At 39.9% G+C, this 17,497-nt stretch overlaps 1 protein-coding gene across 2 annotated transcripts in view; it reads right to left on the bottom strand.

Annotated features, from left to right (window-relative positions):
- The window catches only part of LOC122872159 (E3 ubiquitin-protein ligase Midline-1-like), a 64,469-nt gene that overhangs the window by 32,120 nt on the left and 14,852 nt on the right, over positions 1 to 17,497 (bottom strand). Inside the window, exon 1 of one of the 2 annotated variants that reach the window (XM_044188009.1) lies at positions 10,321 to 10,585. The exons of the other annotated variant lie outside the window; for it this stretch is intronic. The gene's annotated coding sequence lies outside the window, so the exon portion shown is untranslated. Of the gene's footprint in view, positions 1 to 10,320; positions 10,586 to 17,497 lie in introns of those variants that run through there. 2 annotated transcript variants of the gene reach the window in all.

Below are 17,497 nucleotides of genomic sequence, written 5' to 3'. Positions count from 1 at the left end.
AACAAATACTTCAGGGAAATGGGATCATTGTAAGCTGAATTAAATGGATCAATGCAGAAGCAAAGAAAACAATATAGATAAGACTAGCCTAAGTGGAATCTATTGAAGATAATACAACACAATTAGAACTTTGTTTTTGAATGAGCGTGAATGTATTGAAGGAAAAGCAACAAACATAGTGAAGATTTGTTTTTCTTAATCTAAATATTATCACGCTTGATCATAGTGGATGTGCAAATGAATGCTATAAACAATGCTCCAATTAGTACTAATTATGGTAGTAAAACCTACAAATCATAATAATGACACTGACAAAAAGTCATAAGGCATCCGCTCTAAACCCTACAGTGTGGTATTTTCAGCAGATGTCACTGTTTACTGAGCTTAAGGCTTGTGTGCATCTGAGTGGACTACCACACTCACAATATACCTCCTATTCATTCTCTAGCCATCATTATGCATGGTTTCCTTTCATCCTCTGAAAAAAGAAAATGAAAAAACAAGTGCAGATAAACTAAGTCGCCCGTGATGTCTGATGCAGTTATCATTCATTTGCAGTGCAGATAAGCTGCAGGATCAGAAAATGGATGGAAGGAAAAAATATTGATATTATAATATTAACAAAACATTTATTTATTATAAAAATATTAACTGATGTGAGTCAAGCAACTTTGATCTCTTCTTTCCAAATAAGAAAGGAAAAGGCACATTTTGAATTCAAATATGGAAGGATACGGAGGGAGAAGAGGACAGAAATGGAGTGGGAAAGATGGAAGGGATTCAGCAATCACACACTTCAGATGAAATGAAATGGGTATGTTTGGAGGGACTGTAAACACAGCAAACCCTTAGAGACACACACTCACATTTACACTCGTGCGCGTCCTCATATGTCTATACACATTGATACACACTCATATTCCCACAAACACACAGCAGTCTAATAAACATGTGAAATGCAGTTCCTTCCACATACAATATTTGCAAAGCGATTTTTTAAAAGTATTTTAAATTCAACATTGTTTACATCCATTATAACTAGCTTGCGGTCTTCTTCCCTGTCTTTGTTGGTCTATTGAAGCATATCTTGGCTTGTTACCGCCACCTGTATATCAGTGGTATAATATGACACTATTGGCAGGATTGTGTATTGTCTCATCTGCATGCGCTCGCATGCGTGCAAGAGCAACAAACTCGGGAACCTGGTGGGAATGAAAAGATGACAAATGGAATTAAATGTCCTTTAAAGCAGCACTAATCAATATTCATATATAAACAATGAATCAAATGTCTATGTATGATGTTAAAGGGGTTGCTAGTAGTGACAAACCCACAGAGAATTATCACCTAACTTTGCAGTTCCCCTCAGGTCTGTGGAGTGTTTTTTAGCTGCTAAAGAGCCTGATAATTCATTCAGAAGATGGTCCAGATGAAAACACAGCTAAAGGAGAGTGAATATTTGACTTACATTTGTTGGGCGGCCAAAAACATGACTCCAAATGAATGCTAATGTTACTTTGTGTGTGCTGGATGTGTAAATAGGCAACTGTTTGCTGCCACGTTTTGCGATAGGTATGTGTCACTGTTGTGTTTTCAGCTTGTTTCACTGCCCCCAAGTGGCCCGAAAACTCAATTAAAGCAGCTTTAAGTGTATTGCAACATAATGCCAAAAATTCAAAACTTATGGCAAAGCTAGAGGTGAGTAGTTCTACCAATAATGAAGTTGATATTAACATGCTGCCGGCCAGCTCCAGCAATAAAATGCACCTGGTTCGTTAAGTCATACTCCACTGACAGTAAAGCTGAGGACAAAAGTGAGCAATAAGCTAAAGTTAATATTGCTTAGTAGACAACCTGGGTTAAATTACTCTTTTTACTCTTCTTACATAGTTAATTTCCCTTCTAATGTGGTAACACCCTATTTTAACTTGTAAAGTCCTGCTCCACAGTATTCTCCTTTATATTACCCACTGTTTCCAGTTAAAATCTTCATTTTTATACCCATGTCTATAGGCTGATCATCAAAACGAGGAAATAAAACGGCCTCTGTTTAAGTCTAAAACTTTGAACTGTTTTATTAAAGCCAGAGAAATCTCATGCAGTAATGTATGGGGTGTGTATTGTACACTGAGCATTGCACAGACTGAATGTTGGTGAATTAACAAAGCAGATTTGAGTCATAAAAGTCCAAGGACATTTTATGTAGTCCATCTCTGTGCACAGCTGTCAGCCGAGTAACATAAACAGCATTTTACAGAAGCAGAGAAAGTACAGAAAAAAAGTTCCCTACAAAGCCAGGAAAGTTCGACATTGATGGAGCTCTGACAGGTTACTGCATGACAGGAGGGAAACCTGGAGGCGCTAAAGGATAAAGAAAATAAATCCACTTCATTCTGACAGACAAACACACACACACAAACCTAAATTTGTGCTTACACATAGACAGACATTGTCACACATATCGAATTTGGCAGGTGAGATGGGGTGAAATGCCTCTCAGCACACCATAGGTGACACTGTTGAACCATGCACTGAGGTGGCAGAGCACTAAACAGAGGAAATAGGAGGAAGAGTGTTACTGAGGGAAAGAGGAGCATAGAAAACTGCAGTAGGGGGGAAAAAGTGGAAGTGAAAACAGGAATGTGAAAAGGGCATTCAGACTGGAGGAAGACATTGGTAAAACCCAGGCGTAGTTGTTTATTTTTCCCACCATCACTTTGTGCCACATGACTGTCAGAGCTGCCACTCTGCTGGCACCACTCAAACGTCAGTACCAATTCTCTTCAGTGGGGGGCAATACAAAGCAGAATGAGTGGTGGAAGAATGCTCCACTGTCTTATTCCTCCTTTTCCCTGCAGCTTCTGTGTGAGCCATAAACGTCTCTTACTAAACAGAAAAACAGCTTCCATATACTAAACATACTATTTATTTAAATTATGTACTGTAGTAGTATACTGCCCCTATAGAGATGGTACAAACAAATTATATGTGATTTGTTGTTTTGTTCTTCCTTCCTTCCTTCCTTCCTTCCTTCTAATGGTTGATACTTTACTCTTTACAAGAAAATATACATCAAGTAACCTCAATGGTTTAGCATTAAAGCCACTTAACAACAAATTGAATATACTGCACATTGCTGCCAACCATTTTCAAAAGCATACCATGACATGTTTATTTGGCTTTATGCAACTTGAAACTTAATAGTAATTTCAGACCCTGTCACTCACATTCCGTCTAACAGTTAGCCCTCAGTCGGTCTGACTAGTAACAGAGTGTTACTTCCAAAGCCAAAGAGCATATCAACATCACAGCTAGCATGTCTACTGTGTAGTATTTCCCCAGTGTGTGGAAGCCAGTTCTGGATGTATAGACTTTAGGCTAGCGTTAGCAGCTCTGTCCTGCTCTTTAATTGCTTTGAGGAAGTTTACATTCCAGCAGCTCGAGCCAATGTTACCTGAGACAGCGTTAACATTGCCAACACATTGGTTGGTCGTCATCCTAAAAGCCTTTTCTTTTGTAACGTTAAAAGTGGATGCATACTGGTTGAAAGTACGAACAAGTATGTAAGCTATAAGCAGCCAAACAGGGTCATGTTAAAATGAAGTCTGCATGTCTAGGAGAACAACTAACGAAGCCCTTCAGAAATTAAACCTCTTTCAACTTTTGATCTCTCTTCCTGTTTATATTTGGGCAGACTCCCCCATTAGTCTGCGCTCTACTTTTAAATCTTTCATTAACTTTGGGTCCAAGGAGGTTGCGGCTTTCCCTTCCACTCATAGTTTAAGCTGTTAAAATTTTCATAGGAGCTCTTTCTACCCATTTTCTAAAAACTCATTCGACAACAGCACGATGCAGACAAAAACAGTGGCGAGAGAGAGTCTGTGTTTTTGAAATGGGAAAAGAATGTGAGTGGTTCTTGCGGGTCTCCATAATACATGGAGCCGCTCATAATGCTGATGTACTGTTAATAATTGTTAATAATTGCGGATATACCCACACTTTCTTCCTCCACTGTTTTTAACAGTAAAGGCTTCTGACTTAGTGATATTTTGTCCTCTTTAAACTCTGCTTCAGGGGAATTTTATTTCACTACTGTTTTAGCTTTTCAGCAAAATGAATAATTCACTTACACCATCGCTTGATAAATTGAGCTGAAAACGTTATGCTCATCCATGGCAGCGGGGAGTGATTCCATTGCCAGATCACTCCCAGTGAATGATGTGACACAAAAACACTCAAAAAATGATTATAGTATGCAGCCAAAAGCTATTTACCCCCCCCAAAAAAACACATTTGGGTGGGTGGTGGGGTCCATTTGGTGAGTTGACGTGAGCGGCTGTGGCAGTCCACGGAGCACAACTGAGAAGTAGGTCATCCCCATTGACCTGGCTCACATAATCAGCACTGTGTGTGTGTGTGTGTGTGTGTGTGTGTGTGTGTCACTGTATGATTGTGCTGTTCCGATTCTCTCTTACCTCACAGGAGGCAGAAAATAGCCAACACACAGTGAAATGTTGGAACCAAGCGAAAGGGGGCAAACCATCTGAAGCAGAGCGTAAACATTATGATTGTGATTTTTGGATCCTGTCTGGTCAAAATTTTACAACTTGCTCTGAAATAAGTTCACAGTGGACCTAAAACTGAAGGTGACCATGACTTTAAAAATACAATTTCTGACATTTTACAACTAAGATTTAAGCTCTTTACAGCTAATTGCAAATATGTCATCATCTTGAATATCAGATTTTCCCCACTAACATCACATACTTTCACAGTAGGGACAGACAGAGAAGGAACCAGTGCTCAATTATTCACATTTCTGTGAAAAAACTAAATAAATGATTGACACTTTTTGTGAATTATAAAACACAACCTCTACTTTTTTGTGTTTTTTTTTTTTTCCTTTTTTAAAAACTTACCTTCCTCCATATTTAACAACACATAAACCTTTCGACACCTTGTTTGCCTCAATCTGTCAAAGAAATTTAAAGATCCCTCAACCGCTTATGGGATTTGCAATTCAGAAAAACCATAATCTGCTTTCATAGCAGCAGGGGATACCGCGCGCTGTGAGAGATTAACCCTCAACCTCACTTAGTCGCCTAGAACAAGTTGTCTTTTCAGGGTCATGCTTTCCGTGCCAAGGTCGAAGGAAATTTCCTCTGCAAATTGATTTTTTTTTACGAAAAAAAGGATTTTATCATCTTCCATACACTGTATAGGTACAGCCATGCAGAAATAGTGCTGATATGCTCCCACGCCATGTGGAGCAAAGTCAAAATATTTTTTTACAGCATTGCAAAATATTTGTCTTGAGCGCTGTTTGTAGGAAGTATGTGATAAATCTTGCAGTGCACTTTTATGTAGTCCACAGCATACTGGCTTGCAGGTGTAGGGGCTAAAAGTCCAATTAGGACAGAGGAAGAGAAAGTATATTTGGGTGATGAACATGCCCAGGGCTAAAGCTTAAGAAGTCCAAACTTCACTTTTAGACTAGTGATAAAAAGTGTGGAGCTTTAAAAGTCAAATTCAAAAGGAGAATTACATTTTAAAATCTCTGTCATCTCTTCACATCCCTCCTTCTCGTCTCCTCTACCTCCTTCTCAGTTTTCCCTCCTCTCCCCCTGTACAGTACAAGGCTGCATTCTCTGGATTGTTAGAAGTTAACACTAACTGATGCCACCCCCCACCCCGCCCCCCACACACACACACACACATAACGTCTTTGTCTGATTCCAGACACCCTGCCATGTTGATCCCTAATCCGCTTCCTACCACACTAGCTGTGACCAATCATGGCCTTTCATGTTCCGAAGCGGTCAGTCACACCTAACAGGATTGGCTGGTCGTAGTCCGGGATGCCGAGGCTATTAATGATTATGATAAAGGGTGACATTTGTGATTATGGGTTGTGTGTGTGTGTGTGTGTGTGTGTGTGTGTGTGTGTGTGGCAGGGTCTGTCTGGAGTCTTGCTTGTGTGACCCAAATTGGGTCGAGTGCCGCACGTGAAATTAGATGTGATGTTTGGGGGCCAGAGATTATAGGGGACAAAAACAAGTCTGGTGTTGTCAAGGAAATATTTCATCAGGGTGAATGATCTTCGCACCCACGACACACACACACACACACAGAGACAAACACACACAGTGACCAGAATATTGAGTGAAAAAATGTCTTGGTGCTTGTTGTAGCTGGAATAAAGCACTGTGGTGGTGGAATTCACTGCACTGCAACAGTTTGAAGAGCCAGTTACTGTGTCAGATACTGAAAGCTGAACATGCTGCACTTCAAGGTTACTTCTGTTTCACTTTTCTTCCTCTTCTTTAGAGCAAAATCCCTCAAGTATTTGGTCTATCACTTACTCGCATGTCTTCATTTAATCTTACATTGGCAGGGTAGGAAAACAGATGTAGAGTGTTACCTGGGGAAATCCATTTGGCATTCCTTTCAAGACACTACAAATTTAGTTAATGCTTCCTTCCATTATTACAATTATTCTATAATGCATTAATGTTGCCTCAAAATATGTGCTCAGGATCCCCTAGTGGAGATGAAAGTGATTAAATAGTGGTTATTCCCCTGAGTACTAAATTATCATTGCAACTTTGATTGGATAATGAAATGTTTTCAACATGAAAGCGGCCCCAGAGAGCTGGGGTAAGCTCGTTTATGCATGTATGAACAGAGCACTAGTGGGATAAATCTAAAGCATGCAACATCTGCATGGTTCATATAGTGAAGCTGCAGGGGAGTCATGCAACAGAGGCAGATTTTCTCATTTGAAGTGAACTATTCAGGTGTGTACGCTGTAAAAATATCCCTCTCATCAAGTTATTTTTGTGTGGTATTTGAATCCTTGAAGTCTCACTTTCGTAAAACAAGTGAAATCTGCCAGTGCAGCAAGAATATTTAAACTTGTTTCCAATATTTCCAACATCAAGTTGACTTTTTCTTGATTTTAGTGCAGCAACCTGATTTTTTTTTTTAAACTTGTTTCAAGATACTTCTAGAAAACAAGATATTTTATTTTATGGAAAAGGTTGAAATATTTTTACTGTGCTGGCAGATTATTTTTTTTTTGTTTGAAAATAAGGATTTTAGGTCTCAGTTATTGTACAATGTGGTCAAGGAGGTAGCTTGGAGTTCTATTTCATCATTAAAATGTTTCTTTGCACATGTGACCTCAGTTTAACCTCATGCATGCCTAAAATGACCCTGCTTCATAGAGCACCTTGCTTGTCATAACACCTAACATATGGCAGCTTTGGAATATGCTTACAATTAGACATGATTTTGAACTGTTGTATTTTTTGAGGATGAACGAGGATTTTGCAGAGAAAAGCGAGACTTGACATGACCCTAAGGAAAGGAATGTCAAAATAACATGATGATATTGAACTCGAGAGGCCTCTCGAGTGGCGGATATTCCAAAATGATGTGACTTTTTAACATCTGCCGGTCTGCAGCAGATTAACCAAAACCCTCGATGCATATCAAATGACTGTGACATATCTTCAAACTCACAATCGGAAGAGAAAAACCAAGCCATGTCTGACACCTGTGAAAGCTTGTTTATCTGGCAGCATTCTCAACGAATCAGTGATTATTTTGCTTCTAATTGAAAAACTGTCAAAGGTTATGTTTTATCAAAGATTTCAAAGGAAGTGAGCTTTGCTTTTGTGGACAGTTTTCTTTGCAGTGGCTTGCAGAACAACAAGTGAGCACTGCAAGAAAGTTATAAGATTGCAGGTCTACTGTGGTATAGTTTGAAATATGATGCACAATGCAACTTGTTTAGCACTTCTGCACTCAAAAAAGAAACAAACATCATTACTTGTATTGCAAATCATACAAAATCTCTTCATCTCTAAAATTACTTGAAAAATGCAGCAAGGATGGAAAGAAATGGACAATGATAATATATTTATAGTTCAAATGTTAAGTTTTGGGTAACACCACACTTGAAATTTGTAAAGCAGCCTACTATAGAGGCTCCTGACAACTGAAAAAAAAAAAAAAAAAAAAGTTTGAGGAGCCACTTATCCTCTCTACAGCACTGCGCAAGCTGCCAAGTCTCACTGAACCGATTGTGCTCATTGTCACAAGTTTCCATGGCAACATTGCACTCTCATCTTATTCGGTTGGTGATTAAAGAACGCACTGGGGTGAATAAAATGAACTGAACTGGAGTGGAAATAGGGGGAGGATAAGAGAAAAAAGTCTTTGTCCTTTTTTGAAGGATGTTTAGATAGCAATTAGCAGTTTGCCCCTCAAGCGTCTGAAGTGGGAGACTGCTGACGCTTTGAAGATCAAATTAACCAATTAGGGAGAGATAAGAATCTCATGAGTTATACCTCCCTATTTTTTTTCATGTAAGCTACACGCTGGTGAGATAACAGGATATTTGGGGGGCAACGTAGGTGGCTAATGCTATCAGCAACCAGCAACAAACTTCTGAAAACATTTTTTCCAACACTCAAGCAACTCCTTGGGTTTTTAATAAGAGCAAGAGTGCATCTTTCCCTCCTCCCAAGCTTACACAAACTGACAGATGCAGGAAAGGAATGACAATACTGCCTTCGCTATATTTGTCTACAAGGTTCCCACAGTCAATTTTCAAATTGAAAAAAAACCCCAGAAGAGTCTGAGAGCTAGGATGCTTTTCTCAAGCCCGCCGGAGCTGACAATGTCAATGAAACGTGTCAGGGGAAACAGGAAAAGAAACAGCAACAATGCTATTGTTGTTATATTGGTCGGCAACGTGACAAGTACAAACCAAACATCAGACAAAGCCTTTTTGTACTTCATAGTGACTATTTGTCAAAGCGAATGTGGCATATGGCAAACTGCAAACTTATGTGTATTGAAAGTATATAAATTAAACTTCATGGATAAGTGAAACATGTTTTTTTAGAACAAAGAAATTATTTAAATGATTATATGATTTCCACAGTCACTGAAGGTGAAATCTTTTCTACAAACACTTTAAGCCTTTTCAAAAACTTTACTGCCACAAAAGTCGCACATTTGGTCAAAGTTACACTCATCCTTCCTTAAACTAATACTATAAATTGCAGTTACAGTACAGTAGCCTCCCTTCCTTGAGTTTCCCATAGTCTCGCAGATCAAACACTGAACCTGGATTTCCTTGATCCCTGTGACCCATAGCAGGTGAGAAGGATCGGCAGTAGCACTGAGCCTGTGGCAGCCAGCTGTCACACACACACGCTGCGGCACATATGAGACGCATGCACACTCACACACACATGCACAGATACGTACTAAACATGCCTCAGCACACAAGAGATGCTGTGAAATTGAATAACCTGACCTCTGGGAGGCTTAAAAAGGCACACAATGACAAAGTTGTACAAATGGATGAATGGATGAAGAATCTCATGCAGAGTGTGTAGCATGCACTCTTGTGGTTGTATAAGCATAAAGGTGTGTTACATTCACATACACACAGAAAATTTAGAAAAAAGTGTCAAACTTCCCTTCCCTCTTAAGTGCAAAAAAGACCAAACATTTGGGACCTTTGAAGCCACCTATACTCACACACATTTACAGCACTCAAGTACACACACATTATAAGCATCCCTCAAGGCCCTGGTTCCTGTCTTTATGCATCTTGAGCTTCAAGCAACCATCAAAACACACAGTTGCTCTTTGAAATTGGGTCACACAAAACAGACTCTCACATGTGACATTACCCCACCCACACACACATACACACACACACACACACACACACACAAGTGTTGCAGTCAATACCTGATCGAAAATTCACAAAAACACAACCATTCCACAAAATTCATCACATGCAGGTCGCACGTTTTAGGGGCCAAACATGGAGAATGAAACACATAATTAAAGTAAAGCTAAAGTTGCTCAGAACTCAGAGAATGACACATTTAAAGTAATCAGGAATAAACGACTCATGCATAATCATATCCACCACATTGGTAAAAACAGACTCCTTGTAATAAATGTAAATTCAGCAACTGTTTCTGCAGAAGTTTCTCCTCGACCATGATACAGATGGCTCCACAGCACTCATTGGCTGTCCCGAAGCCACTGCTCTATCATTATCATTCCAGTAATGCTGGCACTCAACGCTTCCACTCCTCATTTCCACTGAGAATACAGCCTGAGCTGAGATGGAGGGTGAAAGCATGCGGGAATCCCCCAGGGACTCACAGACTTAAGTAAACTAAGAGGAACACAAACTCCCACTGAGACAGCCCCTCAGCCCCTTATATACAGTCTGCATAAGAAAACAAAACAAGCTCCTCACTCCTCCTCTTCGTCCCCTCTTACCTTCCACATGATTAAAATCCCATCATCCACAAACAAAGTGAAAAAGAGAGGAAGAGAGAGAGGTGGGGGGGAGAATGGAGGCTATCTTAGGCTCTCTCTCTCTCCTCTGTGGGACGCAGTAACAGCAGCAGCAAAAGCAGCGGCGAGCAGCGAACTTGGGAGTCAGTGAGGATGTGGATACGTCTCCGTAGCTGTGTCATCACCTCTCATGACATGTTTCCTCCCCTGCCTGTGTAAGCCTTTCCATCCTGACCCGGCAGAGAGAGAGAGAGAGAGAGAGAGAGAGAGGACAAACTAGTGCACCGCCCCCTCCCTATATCCCCTCCCCCCTTCCTCCTCTCTGTCCATCCCTCCCTCTCTGTTTCCCTATATTCAAATCTGCCAGTGGGCTGCCCTGCCTCTAAGTAGGCCAATCACTGAACCACTGGGGGGTGGAGTCTGGGCCGGCTGTGTGCAAGTATGAGTTTGCAGTCAGATGTCTCATGTCTGTATGAGACACGTGTGTTAAGTGTGTGTGCATGTCAACTTGTCCTTGCTTATATGCTTGCTTGCATACAAACTCATATGTGGACGTGTGTATGTACACATGCAAAGTCCAAAGCCAAGTTACGTTTTGCTCTGAGTAAAAAGAAGACCTTACTGTGATCTTCATCCCTTTTACTGTTATTTGTGGAATAAAATCTGATATTCAAATAATAGCTAGCAAACCATGACATCCATTTTCAGGGTTTAGTGTAGGACAATTTCGTTGAACTGAAGGCTAGTGAACAGAAGGCTTATGTGATCACATCTTTAAAACCTGAACTGTAACAGCTTACATGGTTAATTTAGCATAATGCATTAACTTGATCAATACAAAAACAGAGTTATACTCACCACTGTTGCTCTGAGTTTATCTTTTTTAGAGAAACAGTTTTCATTCACTCATATTCCAAACATTTCTACTGTTTTTTCGTTCTTATTGTAGATGTTTCACGTTAAAAGTCCTACAAAGAAATAGAGGGACTGTGCCCATGTAGCTGCTGGAAGTGTTGAGGTCATTGACAGTAACTTATGTTGTGTTCATGTCATATCAAAGTTATCGTAATTACAAGTTTCCAACTTGTAAGAAGTGTTCACCCCAAAATCCAAGTTAAATTTAATTACAATTAACAAAAAAAAATTACAACTGGGAGATTTTCTGAAAGCTCAAATATATCGGACTTGGCACTGAATAGTACGGAAGTGCCTGAAAACCAAACAAATATGTGTTTCACATCAGCCAAAGGCAGTCTTTCAATGTATTTAAACAGAAATGGATATGGTGTTATATTGTAAAAGCACAGTATTTTAATCCTCACACAACCAACTCTGTAATTATACATCCATTTTGATAGTGTGAATGCTCGCAAGTTAACATAGCCATCTATTATGGCATTAACACCATTTGGGGAAAAAGTAGAACTGATTGCAATTAATGAGTGAGTGAAAACAGCATTTCTGTTGGAGAAACTCAAAGCAGAAGTGTGGTGAGCATGACTTGACTATGTAGTTGTAGTGATGGAGTTAGTGCTGTGGAAATGTTAACTATCCTCAATTTATCAAGACAACAGGAACACATGGAGAAAGAGTTGGGTTTACATTAACAGCACCATCAACAACAATATAAAATGGAAACAAATCAAGAAATATAAGATGTCTAAATGTCTCTATTATAAGCCTCTTTCAAATAAAGGCATCTCTCCAGTTTAGGTAAATAACGGCCACTATTGGTGAATTTACTGTATATCAACTTTCATCTGTCTCCTCTTTTGCAGCCATGACACGTCCTCAGCAGCAATTCACTCTGTAATTTTTTTCCCCCTGCTGTCTCTCCCTCTACCTTGAAACCTCAGCTGTTTTGGCCGCCACTTATAAAAACAACCCTCCTTTTTTATGTGGCCCACAAGGAAAGCCGCTTAAATTAATCTTCAAGATGCAAGTCAGTCATTTACCCTCCCACACAAGGCACGCTGCCCTGCCATAACTGCAATCTTTGATCAGAAATCTTCAGCATTCATCAGCTGTCTTGCTGTAAACTATACCTCCCTGTCATGTCTGATTCACTGTGGATGGTGCTCTTAGTCCTGGCAATTGTACATAACGGAAAGCTGCATAAAGCCAAAAAAAGGCAAATCATCAGCCCTAACCATTATTCAGGACTGACTTTACAGTCCATGTGATGTGGAAGCTTTGAAAGTTGGCTGTTCATTGGTAGCTAGATCCAAAATAATCCCTAACATTTTGCCCTAGGGGAGTGAGTCCTGTATTTGGAAGTGTAGAGAGGGTTGCTTCGGAAAGGTTTTAGTTCCATCCTGTATCCTGGACTGCAGGATTGTAGAGCCAGAATTGGCATTTTGGCCCAAAATTAAGTTTTAAGCATCAAATGAAACTGTTTGTTTGGGTCTGATAAGTTCCAGAAAGCATGTACAAAACTGAATGTACCACTGCCAAGCACTGACAGAGATTTCATTTAGATAAAGAATTCCTGTAAGGTCAATTAAAACGGGCTTTTACCACTTTGGCTGTAACATTTTAAATAGAGGTTGTTTAGTTTCCACACAAAAAAAAATCCCTAAAGTTTAAAAAATTCCCAAATTCCAATGATCATGGTTACAGAGTTACCCAAGAAAAAAGGATTTTTTTTCATGGTGGTGGATGGTTAGCACCCTTTGTGTGTGTGTGTGTGTGTGTGTGTGCATCCTGTGGTGGGGAGTGTGGCCGTGTGTTTCTGGCGGTTGGAGTGGGATCAGTCGAGGTGAGGCTGCTGCTAAAGAATGTTCTTCTGGATGAGGAAAGAGTTTCCATCTCAGGTCAGTTCTCTGCAAGAGCAAGACCACTTACTTCCCGAACACTCTATCAGTCCACCAAGATATGAAATATTCCCTCACCACAGCATAATGTGAAAAATAAATCACATTTTATAAATGTTGGGTTGTGAATTTGTATTTCTGAAGGTCATACTTTCAAGCAAACTAACACTTTTGTCACACCATTTTCAAGACTCACAGATTAGCTACCTGTAGACAGATTAGTACAATTTCATATGGAGTCCCAAACTGAAAACACCACTTAACATGTTACCCAAAAACCATAGGTCAGTCACTTTCTTTCAAGTTATCTCTTTCGTCATCACATTCAAAGCCAGCCAAACTACAGTGTCTTCTAACAGGTTATAATGATAGATAGTTTGGGGCCTATACAGAAGATTGATTTTTAAATATTAGACATTTTAAATAGTAATAATAACTATTATTGGTTGACTGTAAGTTTTCCAGCAGCTATACAGTAAGTCAGCTGCTCTATTTCTAAGTCACAAACTAAACTGTAAAGGCATGTGTATGCTCAAAAAGTTGTTTGTGAAAAGCCATCCATCATAGAGAGGGGCAAGATGCAATAATCAATTAAATATGGGGATAATGGTGCACACTTTCAGAAAGTCATTCCTGTATTCATAGTTTTGCAGTTGGTTTAAAAGCAAAAAGTGGCAGGAATAGTTAGAATGGGGGGGAAGAGATCTTTAGTGAGAACTTATAACCCTGCTTACTTTCTCACCTCCGCTCAACTTTGTAAATGTTGGATTCTCTGTTTTGGAAAAGTTACAGGAATTGTTGGATGGAGTCCCTCCAATCAAGATGTCAAACAGATGTGTGGGGAGGGAGTATCAGACACTGTTTGACCATCCAACAAGCTCTACTGTTGGTGCCTTAAGTCAGCGTTTTAATCATAGACTGTATAAAATAGACTGTATAAAAGAACTGTATGTAGCCACCGTGACGTCCCCCACTGGTTTGTGGACTACCATTTTCCTTCATTTTGCCCGTCGCCATCTTGATTTTTTGGAGCCAGAAGTGACCATATTTGGACGAGAGGGTAGAGCTGTGGTAGCAACTTGTCAATCACAAGGTAGCCACGCCCTAAAGCATACCCTGCTTTATCATCTATTTTACACTAAATGGGACCATCATTCACAAAATGAACATCACGTTGTATTGAAGAAGACTTGAAAGTATCGATTGAGACCATAAACTCATTAGGAAAGTGTTTACTGAGGTAATAAATCAAGTAGGGTCATTTTCTCATAGACTTCTATACAGTCGGACTTATTTTTGCAACCAGTGGAGTCGCCCCCTGCTGGCCATTAGAAAGAATGCAGGTTTAAGGCACTTCGCATTGGCTTCACTTTTCACGGCCAGAGGCTTCGTCCACTTCTTTTATACAGTCTATGGCTTTCACGCAAAAAGTATGGTGGCCCAGAGAGCACTGCAGCTACAGAAAGCTTGCAAATATACAAAATACAATCTAATGAAGAAAACATCTTCACTAATTTGACAACAGTTTGTGACAGTTGTGGAGGATACAGGATTAAATTATATTATTTCCTTGATGCCACAATGTAAATAGAGATATTATAGTCATTTCATTAGCAGGTCTTCAGTTATATTTCCCCTTGTAGTTCATTTAACAGCACTCTTCAGAATTAAAGCACACAGACTCAAGACCATTTCATTCATTCGTGTCTCTCAGCAGACGCAGTAGCTGAGAGACCTCAATACCTCAATATACCACAAAGTCGAGTGGCTGTTTTTCACCTTGAACTATATGTTCCCATCTTGCCCCTGGTGATATTTCAATTGTGCTTCAAATGACATTGTGCACATTTTGAGAGGATATTGAGTTCAGAAACATAATGACTTAATTTGCCCAGCACAATGGACACTTAAAGGTACAGTTAACCCCCAAAAATACATATTTTTCCTGTTACCTGTAAAATCAACATTGTTAAACTTGTTTTTTATCGTTTGCTTTTACGTTAGCTGCTACATTTTTTGTGAAATGTATGATAAAAAACATTTGACTCCACTCTTGCCTTTCATTTCCAACCTTCCCATGACAACTCTCTGAATTAAGGTAAGCTGGCCTCTACTGAGTTTAGAGAGGTTTTATTTTTAACGACCAGGAATGAGCGGAATGCAGTGGAGTCCATCTCCTCTCTCGGGGTGAGACCATTAAGGGGATAAAACACAACAGGGTTATGACCAAGACCCTTGCAGAGGGCACCGACGCTGTGGGTAGCCTGGGATTTGTAGGATTTATAGCACACATATGGGCAGATGGACACGTGACCCCAACAATCTTCTAAATGGGTCTTAGTCAACCTCCTAGGTAAAATACATGCAAATAGATACGTACTGTATAAAACAATGCAAATCAGCATCCTTTTATCTGAAAACCCATATATTTTACACTCATACATCAAAACTTTGAAAGTTCATTCAGCATATTATCTTCAAGAAGCATCTTTATGACTTAGATATACAGCGTCTTAAAACCTCCCCAGTCAATGATCACTATCTTGGACAGTACATTAGATATGCATTCATGTTGCATGACTCATGGGAGACTGGAAGATTTTCTGTAGAGCTGTTCTTACATATATTTGCTTCTGAGTGCGACCATGTCTCGCTTCGGAGAGAAAAAAAAAATGTTGGTGACCTTTTTAAAGCATCTTGGTAGTTGCAGCTAAGGGCCTTTTGGAAAATGCCAAACACATTTCCCCTCAAACTGACCTCTGGCCTTTTAAGTGAGTTCACATGCGGGCAGTAAAGCACTGGTTTCAATCAGTGAGGGATAGATGTACAGCTGGTACCAGCCGAGCAGAGACACAGCAGCTGCTTTGAAGCACAGTTTGGGATTAGGCGGGAAGAAAAGTAGGAAAGAAGTTGTATTCAGTATTTCAAAGCATTTTCTGTTTTGGTAAGCAGATTCTGTTGTAGAGTCTGTGAGCTATCTGTCTCTGTCAAGTGACCTCAGTGAATAAACTGATCTAATCAGAGAGAAACTAATACAAAGAAGAGCCCTGAAAACAGATTTTGAGAGAGGAGGAGAGGGAGCAAGAAAAACAGACAGATTAAGAGATATGGAGGGGGAGGGGTGGGGAGAGCAGGAGATAAAGAAGTCTAGGTGATAAACCTTAAATGTAGCTGCACTATTTACTCTGAAATAGATATTTTTGGTATGCAGTGTATTGGAAAATCAACATGAAAAAGAAAATTGAAACAATCTGGACAGAGATACCACTGGGGTTACCTTTTTTTCTTATATTTTGGGTGAACTGACCCTTTAAACATGCCCACTAAGAATAGTTGCAACCACCAAAGAGACATTATTACTCATTATTACTGACAATCACGCATTTACTAGGTGAATCAGCAGACTCTAAACAAGGAATCCATAGGTGTGTGTGTGTGTGTGTGTGTGTGTGTGTGTGTGTGTGTGTGTGTGTGTGTGTGTGTGTATGTGTGCAATCATGTCTCTCTGTGTATATGAACAGTCAAACCTGACAAATGTTCCCTCAGATGCTTCAAGAGAGCACAAACCATGCGATTCTCTGAAAAAAGGACATGAAACATTGTGCACATTACTTCAAACGTCATTGTGAGTCAGAGAATCAAGCAGAGGTCAGCCGATCAACAGAAATATTTTGATTCACTGCTGTTTGTGAAAATCTAACAAGGAACATGAGGCAACTGAGGTTAGAGTGAGTAATAATAAACTCTGAATCAACAGTAGTCAAGGACAACTTTACTCTGCTGGCTCCTTTCAACCATGACATCCAAGTAGATGTGATAAAAACATCATCCAGGATGATGAAGAAAGAAAGTGCACTGCTTGTTAGATTTAATAGTTTAGATAGAGTTGAGAGCATCCAGTAGCACTTCTGTTCATTATGCATGCACAGACACATCTAGATCCATTGCCTGAATCTGACACATTCACCAGAAGCAGCGGCTCAAGGTCATTCTCTGTCACACCAAAGAAATTCACTGCAGCATCATCCAGGCTAATGCAAATATGCCCATGCAAAGTCAAACACACATAAATGCCCAAAAGCACACAAACAAATCCATAAATGCAAGGACGGTCACACACACACACATATATAGATACTGATAACATATACACACAGATGGACTCACACACACACACACACACAAAACACACGCATATACTGTATATGGGTGTCAGGCAGTATCATCATTAGCTGTCAGCGGGCCCACTGTGTCCTCAAACTGTCACAAAAGGAGTCACGTCCTCACTGCTCGCCCTCAACCCAAACCAACACCAGCTGGCACACTATGACAACAACACATAATCC

This window comes from Siniperca chuatsi, linkage group LG24 (assembly GCF_020085105.1).
Source record: "Siniperca chuatsi isolate FFG_IHB_CAS linkage group LG24, ASM2008510v1, whole genome shotgun sequence".
Lineage (NCBI taxonomy): Eukaryota > Metazoa > Chordata > Actinopteri > Centrarchiformes > Sinipercidae > Siniperca > Siniperca chuatsi.
The sequence above is the reverse complement of the archived record's forward strand: the minus strand, read 5'-3'. Positions and strand labels throughout refer to the sequence as shown.